A 12,324-nucleotide genomic window follows, 5' to 3' on the forward strand; every position below is an offset into this window, starting at 1 on the left:
ACCTGTGTTGGGTGGAGATGGGTTTTCCTCCACCAAGCTCTTGTCCCCTATGGCACACTGCGACCAGTGGTACCAGGTGTCGCCCCGCCCTTTCAGTTGGACGGCTGTTGTTGTTCGGGCAGTGACTTCGTACGGACCAGTCCACCTGGGCTCTTTCCACTTTCGTTTAATGACCTTCAGCCACACCACCTTCGCGTTGGGGACCATCCTGTCCACCGTGTTTACTCCAGAGGTAACCTGTTTTGTGAAACTTGAGACAAGAGCTTTTAATTCATTCCAGTATTCTGCATGAGACCTGTTACTTTTGGTGCTTTGTTCCACCGGGATCGCTGTCCAAGGCGCCGGAAACTGCCCTCCTGTCAGCAGCTCGTATGGCGTGAAACCTGTGGATTGGTTAACAGAACATCTCATGGTCAATAAAGCAATCGGCAGGGCTGCAACCCAGTTAAGCCCCGTCTGCGCGCAGAGTTTAGATAATTTGTTTTTCAAATTTAGGTTCATTCTCTCTACTTTCCCTTGAGATTGAGGATGATATACTGTCCCAAACTTATGTTGCACTCCCAACATCCTCTCCACCTCCGCCAGGTCTTGATTCTTAAAGTGGGTACCATTGTCTGATCTAATGCGCTTGGGAAACCCATGCCTGGGGATGTAATGGTTGATTAAGCACTTAATCACACTTTTAGCATCCTCTCTTTTAGTAGCCCATGCTTCTGGCCAGCCGGTCAGAGCATCTACACACACCAACAAATACCTGACTCCCCCAGGGCCCATGTCAATCATATCTGTAAAGTCAATCACAATCTCCTCTCCTGGTCTCTCTGGGAGGAGAAACTTACCTGCTTCTGGCTTTACCACCGGCTTTGGATTGTGAGCCCCGCAAATCAGGCACATTCTGGCTTTCTCCTTTATCATGTCTCTCAAATGCGGGTGCCACCAGTGACACAGATTCCTCTCCATCTGTGCCACTCCCATGTGGCCAAGCCCGTGCGCCTCTGTAATCTTTTGTTTCGCCAATTTAGCTGTTAACACAAGTCACCCATCGGGTCCTCTCCACAGACCTCCTTCTTTCCAGGCTCCTTGGTCCTGCCACACCCCCTTCTCCTCTGGGGATGCCTCCTCTTGAGCCTGTCTGGCTTCCTCCAGCACATTGGTGCTTGATTCCTCCTCAGCAGTTGCCTGGACCATTTGCCTTCGTCCTTTGTAACCTGCTGCTTCTTTTGCGGCTTCGTCCGCTTTCTGATTTCCCTTTGCCACCATCGTGGTTGCTTGAGAGTGTCCTTTGCATTTTATGATACTGACCTCGTCTGGGTCGTCCAGGGCCTTTTCCAGTTCCTCCATTTCTTTCTTATGCCAAATGGGAGCATTTGTTGCCGTTCTGAACCCTGCTCTTTTCCATTGAGCGAGCTCCACGTGGGCTGCCCCAAATGCATAGGCTGAATCCATGTAATGTTCACTCTCTTATCCTTAGCCAGTCTTAGGGCTCGAGTTAGTGCTATTACTTCTGCTGTCTGGGCTGACTGTTGTCCTTCAATTCTTCCGGCCTCTTTGACCTCATATTTAGTTCCTTGTCTGCAGACTACAGCGTAGCCTGCTTTCAGTCCTTCTTCATCACGATGACAGCAACTATCTGTGAACCAGTCCTCAGCTCCAGGGATAGGTTCTGCCTTCAGGTCTTCTCTGATTTTTTTCTTCAGTTTCAGCTTTTTTGACGAGGTCGTGTGGTTCCCCTGACCCCATTAAATCTGCCATATTGATTCCTTCATGTGTAAATGTCAGATTTGGAGCATCTAGAACTTTACTCAATCTCTGTTGTGTCAGTGGTGTCATGGTGAATGCCTGTGAGTTCACATATGCCACTACACTACGTGTAGTCAGCACTTTTAGTGGATGTTCTCTCATTATGTGTGCTGTTTTCTGGATTATTTTTGCTACCCCAGCTGCGTGTTGTGTGCATGTGGGATGTCTTGCTTCTGTTGAATTCAGTCTTATGCTGTCTCTCCCACCCCCCTTTTTCTGAAACAACACACCGTTTACGATTCCGTGTGTTTCAGAAACATCTAAGTAGAATGGTTCGTCATAATTGGATGTGGCCAGGTCAGTGGCTCTTGACAAGTCTTGTTTTAGTGAAATGAACGCGGTTTCTGTGGCGGGCATCCAAGGCAGTTCAGCCTTAAGGTTTCGAACGCCCAACTTTTGATCAGGTCCCGTAATGGGGCCGTTTTGCCCGCATAGTTTGGAATGAACTGTCTGCTGTAGCCTGTCAAGCCAAGAAAAGAAAGGAGTTCCTTCACAGTTCTTGGTTTAGGGTGTGTCAGAATTTGGTCTCTGTGTGTGTTCATTAATCCCACTTATTTGTGTGCGATTACATGGCCCAGAAATGTTACTTCTGGTCGAACCAACTGCAGTTTTTTTTTACTTCCTTTGAAGCCACATTCTGCCAGTCTTTTCAGCACTACAAGCGATGCTGCCGTACAGGCCGCTGCTGACGTGGCTGCAATGAGTAGGTCATCAACATACTGTATCAGTGTACACCCCTCAGGCAATTGACATGGTGACAGGGCGTCTCTCAGCACCTGATTAAATATGCCTCGTGCATTTCCCCATGCACTTCTCCATGCCATTGGTCCTTTTTTGCACTTTTTGCCTTGGAGGGCTGGAAATGGCCCTCTATCCTTGGGGTTGGCAGGTCGAGAAACGCTGTCCTTTTAATCTCATCCCCTGGTGATGTCATCTCCTCTGTTGCAGGTATGAGTGGAGTGTCAGGATGTGACACTGCACACCTCCCACCTGATTCTAAGCAGTGGCGGCTCTCATTTTGAGCTCGTTCTAGGTTCACCTCTGTGAACTCAGGGGCAGGCGAGGTTGAGCTTCCAGCTGCAGCTGGGCCTTCTTGTGTCCCTCCCCCAATGTAGGGCTGTAATTCTTCCGTTTGTGCCCTCTCTGCTTGAGTTGTGGTGGGTATGCTGATGTATCGCGCGTCTGCAATCCCCCCTATCACTGTGCCAGTTTGTCCATTTGGGCCTCGCACTTCCCCTCCTTCAAAGGTCATCATAGGCATGGCATATGGGGGTGGCGGGGCACTAGGTATCTGTGTGACACAGGGATATATTTGTGGTGTATATGTTCTGGCAGCATCTCCCCTCACCTCAGACGAGGTGGGGACTGAGGTGAACGGTACGGATAACTGAGCACGGGTAAGCTCCAGTTCCTTCTTTTTTGTAGACAGAGTTTGGATCTGTCCTTCTAGCTTCTTGTTTTCCTGTTGCAGATAGTGCAGAGACTTCAGCATGCTCACCACATCTCCATTCACCTCCTTTTCATTCTGAGGCTCAGGTTTCTCCAGGTCCTCTTTCATCCAAGAAGCTATCCCCTGGCACATGATCATTCATTTGCAACACTTTCCATGGTTTTCTTTCAATGTTTTCATCTCTGCTTTGGTTTTTCTATTCACTGAACGGCCCAGTGTTTCTTCATGTAGTTGTTTGAGTCACTTCTCAGACTTTTCACCTTCATTTTTGAAAACCATGTGTAAGGGTTCTCTATCTTCCAAAGTTTTTTGTTGAGCCACACACAATTTTTCCACATATTCTTTCATAGCTCAACACTCCTCTGCTGCTTTTGTTGTTCCTGAACAAGCCATATTGATGGCTTTCTTTAATTGTTCCACTTGATCCTTTAGTGGCTTGTATGTCTTCTGTCCACTGGGTGTCGCACTTGAGCTGTCTGCCATTTTGTTTCCTTGCGCTTCACAAAATGGCTGCTGTTGACTCCACCCGCAAAGTTCCTCGACGACACTTCCACGTTCACTGTCAGAAACAGTGCAGCTGCTCCAGCAATCACTTCCTCTTTTCACCCGGTCGGTGAAGCACCCAGCGATGTTAGTGTTTTATGTACTTTATGAATTCACAAAACCAGCCATAGCAGCTCGCATTAACACACACCAAAAGCACTTAATCTGTATTCTCAGCACTTTTCACTCAAAAAGATTGCTTCACCCAAAAATGGGAAGTAGGCCCCACGTTTTTTAACTGCGTATGTGGCCTATGCAGCAAGAAAGAAATGTGTAAATGTACGTCTCAGCTAACTCACAGTAAAGAAAAACTTCAAAATAAATGTTAACTATCTCACCGTAGACAAAAAGCTCAAAATAAATCACACCAGCTATGTATGTTACTTTAGCAATCAATAGGAAATCCGTAAACATACACCTCTACTGAAAAAGGGGAACTTGACCGCGCCCTATTAAGTGCGTATGTGGCCTCCACCTCAAGGAAAAACAATCAAATCATTCAATCTGTTCTGGCCTTAGACACCAAAATCAAAAAATAAATCACACCAGCATTTATTACTGAAATTTTACCTAGTTAAACTTGCTATTCAAACAGAGATATTTGCCCTCAATGCCTCAGGTTTTAGGTCACCCACTATAGGCCCAGAAAAATAAATCAGTTTACCAACATTCACTTAGACAACTCCAAACTTTATTTATTATGCCCTAATATGTATAAGCCAGCATCTGAAAGCCCACCAATTCAGCGAGGTCCACAACAATATATCTATAGAACCTCCAATGATTAAAACGATTTCACAACATCCATGCTCTCATACTTTTCAGGAAAATAACAGTCCAAAAAGGGAAGTAAGCCGCGCCCAGTAACTGCGTACGTGACCTTAGTAAGAAAGAGAAAGAAGCAGATATGAGGCCACTCTCTCCAAATTTAGACAGAAATGTCACAACAATCTCCTTTAGCCAAGTAATGTTTTTTAACACAAAAGTTCTTCCCCTCAAACGTATTATGTTTTGGGATTATAACAGCGGTTTAACTCCTCACAGCACACAAAGATATAACCAAGTATAAAGTTCAGTTATTCAGACTTCTCCACAAAAATCAAAAACTGTCTCTGTCATATTTTCATCAAAACAATATATCAAATCAGCAGATCCGCAATTTCAGCAATAGTCGGCACAATTTCATCAGCATACACAGCAATTATTCAGACACAGCACAGTATATCAGCACACTTCAGCAATGATTTGAACACACTTCAAACCCATCCAAACGCCATTCACTCTGTCATTTCAACACACATTTTCTGCACACTTCCAACCAATAATTGTCTTTATAAACCCAAGCTTATTTTATCTTACACAGACGTCTTATACTTAAAACAAACACACAGATGGATCCCTGACGTACACAACACAAAATCCTACTCAATTTTGACAAATTTAACAGCGTCCCACACTAGGTCCAACCTTTTTGTGATCAATTAACCAGTAGCAGTTCCAAACTGTACCTGGCCCAATTACTAAACACCCTATTTTAATTTTAAAAGCATCCCACGCCCGAGGTCTAACCTCTGCTGCCCAAAAGAGTGCAGATACCATTCCAAACGGCAAAGTGATCCAATCACTAGCTATTTTAAACCAAGGCCCCAAATCTTGGCAGGTGCTACCTGGGATATCCTCACGCCGGAGGGTCCTTTTGCACGTCTGCAAAAGGCGGGGAGTTCCCACCCCTGGACTATGCAATCCTTAGAAGTCCAACTACCATCATACAATAATTTTATTGTAATTTGAAACAACAACCAAACATCCACCAGAACTATTTGACCGATGCAGGTCCAACCTTATGATCAATAGGGACTCAAACCCATAAAAATTACCAATTACCTATTAACCTATATTTTCTCACATAGACATTATTTTCTTTCTCTGTCACCATAAAATAGCATGCAACCTTTAAATCAGTACTGTTACTCTCAGTTTCATTAACCTTAGTTCAACCTTTCACTTTCTTTTCAATAGTTCCTCAAAAATCAATACAGACATTCATCAGTGACTGACTGAGTAGACTTTAATTTTGTTATTGTCCAAATATAGCACACTTTAGAGAAACTCAATAAGTATGTGCCTAGCTTTTATTTCACCAGGGCCCAGCCCACTCAGTCAAACCACTGGATCCGTCCACCTGACCACCCTCTCTGGCCTCCGTCAACACCTCCAAAACCTTCCTCAATATCCCGGGTTCACGGCACCAAAACTGTCCCGATTCTAAAAAACTGAGGAAGGAACAAACCAACACTGGCCCAGAAGAGTTCAGTCAAATGATGATTTATTGAGTACACGCGCTGGAAGACATGTACTGTAACACAATCAGCATAGGTCTTCACCGAACAACCCAATTCAGAATGATTTTATTCATGTCAGGGTTCAGCCCCTTCAGCGTCACAGATGAACACAATATGGATCAATTACAGTCAATGATCAATTAAAAATAGCTAAGATAGACAGAGACGTTCCTCTTTCTAAGACATTCTTCCAAACATGGTAATTAAATTCATTCTCCGAATAGTCCCTGGGGACTTTACACTTTCTTGACTCTTCTTCTGTCACTTGTTACTAGGCAAGCTCAAATGCAGTTTAAAGCTAAAAGAATTCCAGGCCTTCGGCCTGGCCTATGTTTAAATCATGTGTGTTTGTAAGCGTGAATGCTGTTTATCCTTCTATTGCTCCAAGTCCCCCACAATATATTGACTGAGACATTGCGCTCATCGAAGCTTAAAACCTTCAATAGACTGAGCGTTGTTAAGGTTCAAATATTGAGGAGGAATCCAAAAATAACCACAGATCCGGCCTGGTGCAATTAGACGACATTTTAATGTACACACATGCGGAGTCCAAGCACTGTGCAGATTCAGCGTTGAACTATCTTACAATAGTCAGAACAAAGACTTTATAGGGTTGGGGATGATACTGCTCCCCCCCCCTTCTGTTGCCAAGCAGACTCAATACAGCATACGTCACTCCAAAACCACAACCGTTCTGTTGACAACTTTTAACATAGTTTACAAAGCACATTGTCTTCGGCTCGAACCCAGGTGCTTCCTGTCACCATCCTGCCCAGGCTTATCTTCTGGAACATCAGGTCCACGTTCTGCACAAATTGTCACTCATGCAGGCACAACTTCGCAGTCGCAAGCAAAGCATAATTAAACTTTTACCTATATAAATGAGTCTATCTAATATGTGTGTGTATGTGGGTGTCAGTTTCTGCTGCCCTTTATTTTACCCTTCACTTCCTCAGCTAAACCTTGTAACCTTTCCACCAGACAGAAGGCCAGGAAATACACAACTGAAACTATGTGTGTGTGTATGTGTGTAATAATCTTGACTGATATATAAAATGTATAAAACAAATGTTTCAATCTAATACAACTACTTAAAGCATAATCAAAGCTTAATCAGAAATATAAATGCATCAAAGATGATAATAGCATCATCCAAACTGCTCCTCAGAATTACTTGCACTGAGACTGTGCTTTCGGTTTCACTTCTGCAGAAGCATGCAGTTTCCTGTCTTATTTTGAGGATACTCAGCGTTAGGCCTTTTCTTTCACAATGCAGTCTGCCCATAAACTTTTAAGATTATAGATTCAAAAGCATTTCGGGTTATAGATTCAACTCAACAGTTTGAAGTGGTTATAACTGGACCTGTAATAAAGGCTGATATGATACCAATATGTTTGAACATTTGAATGCAATATCAATACCTCTTGTATCAATACTTCTTGTATACATATGTTTGCTATATGATTATGATGCAACAGTAATGACAGTAATAACAGTAATAACAAAATAATAAAAATAGAATTAATAAAAATAAAATAATAAATGGAAATAATAAAAATGACAAAAAATAATACTTCCTTCCCAACAGCGTCAACTCTTAATGAGCACAACATGCAATGTGTGTATACAATGATTATGGCTGCACCTGTAATAAAAAGGTTAATATGATGCTAGTAGCTTTTAATAAACAATTTAATGCAATGTTAATGATGAAGAATATATAGTAGCAGTAAAATAATTTCTTAATTCTCATAGTTTACTCCAGAGATCAGCTGATCACCCTGATGTAACCTGGCTTGTCAGCCAGACCCATGCATGTAACGGCAGAAATCTGGGAAAAAAAACACACACACACAGAGACACAGAAGTGGAGTACAGAAGAGGAGAACGAGGGAGACAGTGTGACAGTGGAGGCTTAGAGAGAGAAGGCGGTTCAAAACGTGTCTGCCATCTATTATAATGGGAAACATTCGGTTGCTAGCAAACAAGATGAATAGAATAGAATAGAATAATCCTTTAATTGTCCCACAAGGGGAAATTTGGTTGTAACAGCAGCCAGAAAGACACATATACAAACAAACAGTACACAGGACACAGAACAGAAACATACACAATTTTTCTTATATATTTACATTAAGGACAATGGTTACTATAAACAGAGTACTGTACAGTTATTAAATTAAATATAAATAACTACAGATAAGAGGCAAACCAGGTTGTAGTGCGAATCGGTTGATTAACTTATTGCAGTTACAGCGCAGATGTAAACATCTGTGATTGTTGGGAGCAGTTCTGATTGTACAGTCTGACAGCTGCAGGGAGGAAGGACCTGCGGAAACGCTCCTTCATGCATCTAGGATGCAGCAGTCTGTCACTGAAGGAGCTCTGCAGTTCAGCAACATTTACATGCATGGGGTGGGAGACTCTGTCCATCAGAGATGTTATTTTGGCCAGAGTCCTTCTGTCTCCCACCACCTGCACTGGGTCCAGGGTGCATCCCAGAACAGAGCTGGCCTTCCTGATGAGTTTATCCAACCTCTTCCTCTCAGCTGCCGATAAACTGCTGCTCCAACCTACCACACTGTAAAAAATGACAGATGCCACCACAGAGTCATAGGTCTTTAAAAGCGCTCCCTGGACTCCAAATGACCTCAGCCGCCTCAGCAGGTAGGGTCTGCTCTGACCCTTCCTGTAAAGAGCATCAGTGTTGTGGCTCCAGTCCAGTTTATTATTCAGGTGAACACCCAGGTACCTATAAGAGTCCACTATCTCAATGTCCACTCCCTGGATGTTCACCGGTGTCAGTGTGGTGGGTCTGCGTCTCCGGAAGTCCACCACCAACTCCTTGGTTTTCCCGGCGTTGATCAGCAGGTGGTTTTGCTGACACCAGTCAACAAAGTCCAGAGTCCACTGTCTGTACTCTGAGTCGTCCTCACCTGTGATGAGGCCAACTATGGCAGAGTCGTCAGAGAGCTTCTGTAGGTGGCAGCATGGGGAGTTGATGGAGAAGTCTGCAGTGTAGAGGGTGAAGAGGAACGGTGCCAGCACAGTTCCCTGTGGGGCCCCCATACTGCAGACCAGTGTATCAGAGACACAGCCCTGTGACCTCACATACTGTGGACGTTCTGTGAGGTAGTCCAGTATCCACTGGGACATATGGTGGTCCACTCCCAATAGCTCCAGCTTGTCTCTCAGAAGTCGTGGCTGGATGGTGTTAAAAGCACTGGAGAAATCAAAGAACATGATCCTCACAGTGCTTCCAGGCTTCTCCTGGTGAGTCAGAGCTCGGTGCAGGAGGTAGATGATGGTGTCCTCCACCCCAATGCCAGGCTTGTAAGCAAACTGTAGTGAATCCAATGAAGACCTCACCAGGGGGCGCAGATGGTTTAGAACCAACCTCTCGAGGGTCTTCATCAGATGTGATGTCAGGGCTACCGGCCTGTAGCTGCTGAGGTCGTTGGGATGGGAGATCTTTGGTACCGGTACCACACAGGATGTCTTCCACAGCTGTGGTACTTTCCCCAGTGACAGGCTCAGGTTGAACAGATATCCTAGGATGCCACACAGTTCATCTGCGCAGCACCTCAGGAGCCTGGAGCTGACGCCATCTGGACCTGCAGCCTTCCGCACCTTGATCTTGCGAAGCTCGTTCCTCACTTGAAGTGCTGAGGTAGAAAGAGTGGATTTTGGGGCAGGGGTGTGTATGTTGGAGTCCACAGAAGCCGGGGGTGGGTGTGATGACTGGGAGCTGGGAGGTGTGAAGCTGAGAGGTGTGAAGTCCTGAGATGAAGGACAGGCAGTCCCTGAAGATGAAGGAGATTGCAGCAGGGGGGATGATGCTGTGGGAGGGGTGGGTGGTTGATCAAGCCTATTAAAATATTTATTTAGGTCATTCACCCACCCCAAGTCTCCTGCAGCCTGGGGGGTTGGTTTTTGTCCTGAGATTGTCTTCAGGCTGTTCCAAACCCCTCTGATGTTGTCCTGTTGCAGCTGCTCTTCCATCTTCCTCCTGTAGTTTTCCTTTCCTTGCCTTATCTTCCATTTCAGCTTCTTCTGGACAACTCTCAGCTCCTGTTTGTCTCCAGATCTAAAGACTCTCTTCTTCTCCTTGAGGAGAGCCTTAATTTCTGGATTTATCCATGGCTTGTTGTTAGAAAAACACCGTACCTTTTTGATGGGTACGGTGTTGTCCACACAGAAGTTCATGTAATCTGTAATGCAGTCTATGATGCTGTTGAGGTCATCCTCCAGGGGGCTGCAGAGGTTGTACCACACAGTAGAACGGAAACAGTCCCTCAGGGCCTCTTCAGTCTCTGCCGACCATTTCCTTACTGTGCGTTTGACTACTGGTTCTCTGTGTACTAGAGGTTTATACACAGGCTGGAGATGAACCAGATTGTGATCTGAGCCCCCCAGGGGAGGGAGAGGTGATGAGCTGTATGCCTCCTTGGTGTTGGCATACAATAAGTCCAATGTTTTATTGTCTCTGGTGTGGCAGGTAACATACTGGGTGAAGGTGGGGAGAGTGGAGGACAGGGAGATGTGATTAAAGTCCCCAAAGTCCCCTGTGTTTGGAGTCTGCTGGTTACAGTGTGCAGGACCTCACAGGCTGCTGCAGCGCTAGCAGAGGGCGGGACATACACAGCTATCATAATCACGTGTGTAAACTCTCGCGGTAGATAGTACGGTCTGCTAACCGCTAGCAGCTCGATGTCCTTACAGCATAGCGTCTCTTTGATAGATAAATGCCCAGAGTTACACCATCTATCGTTCACAAACACAGCCAGACCCCCTCCTCTCTTCTTACCACTCTTCGCTGTTCTGTCGGCCCAGATCAGATGAAAACCATCCATGTTTACGTGTGAGTCCGGAGTTAGCGCAGTTAGCCACGACTCTGTGAAGCACATCAGGCTGCACTCCCTGTAGCTCCTCTGCTGTCGGGTAAGAGCCGCCAGTTCGTCTACTTTATTGGGGAGAGATCTCACATTCCCCATAATAATAGACGGGATCGCTGGCCGGTACCTCCTAACTTTACTGCAATGCCCGATCCCCCCCGAGTACCGCCTCTCTTCCTCCTCACCTCAGGGGGGATGTTAGCTTGCTCGGCGGTAGGCAGGGCAGCGGAGGCTCTGAGGGCTAACAGCTGATCCCTGCTGTAAACAATGGGAGGTTGGACCTCCACGCACTCTCTGGACAAAGACGCCGTAAAAAATGTAAAAAAGAACACCATTGTCCATAGAATTCTTAGCTCCATTGTGGGAGACAGCAGTCCACAATAGAAAAACAAAAACAACAAACACAAAACAACAGAGAAACATATATTAAAGAGAAAAAAGGACTCGGTCAGGTCGGAGCTGCTGATACTGGCTGCCAGCTCGGAGCGGCGCCGGAAGTCAAAGAGGGATGAGCTAACAGCATAGCATGGAGTCAGAGGGAAGACCGGGAGTGTAGCTTGATGGGTTTCATCAAATCATGGCTGCACCAGGATATTCCTGATGACTACCCATCCGTGGAAGGCTTCCACACAGTTCGGGCGGAAAGCAGTATGCAGAAAGGAGGGGAGCTTGCCATTCTTGTTAACAACTGGTGGTGTAACATGGCTCAAATAATAATCAAAGAAACAATTTGCTGCCCGGACATTTAATTGTGTGCTGTTAGACTCAGGCCGTATTATTTGCCCAGGGAATTTGCCCATGTGATCACGGTGGCTGTTTACGTTCCTCAAACTGCCAATCCCAGAGCTCCATGTCACACTATCCACTCTGTCAAAGCCCGGTTACAGACTCAGCACCCAAGTGCCTTCATTGCTAGCTCGGGTGATTTCAACCATGTCACCTTGGACAATACACCGCCAACGCTCACACAGTATGTGGCCTGTCCCACCAGGGAGGAGAGAAATTTAGATCTACTGTATGCTAATGTCAAAGATGCATACAGCTCCTCCTTCCTCCTCCCACTGACTAGGTCAGATCACAACCTGACTCACCTCATCCCCGCCTATGTGCCGATTGTAAGGAGGGAACCTGTGACCACAAGGAGCATTAAGAGGTGGTCAGAGGAGGTCTGAGCAGAACTAAGGGGCTGTTTTGAGGTGACAGACTGGGAGAAACTTTCTGCACCCACTCCATTGTTCCAGCTCAGACTGTTCATTGTTACCCAAAAAACAAGCTGTGAGTGACTAAGGACAT

This window comes from Oreochromis niloticus, linkage group LG9, assembly GCF_001858045.2.
Source record: "Oreochromis niloticus isolate F11D_XX linkage group LG9, O_niloticus_UMD_NMBU, whole genome shotgun sequence".
NCBI lineage: Eukaryota > Metazoa > Chordata > Actinopteri > Cichliformes > Cichlidae > Oreochromis > Oreochromis niloticus.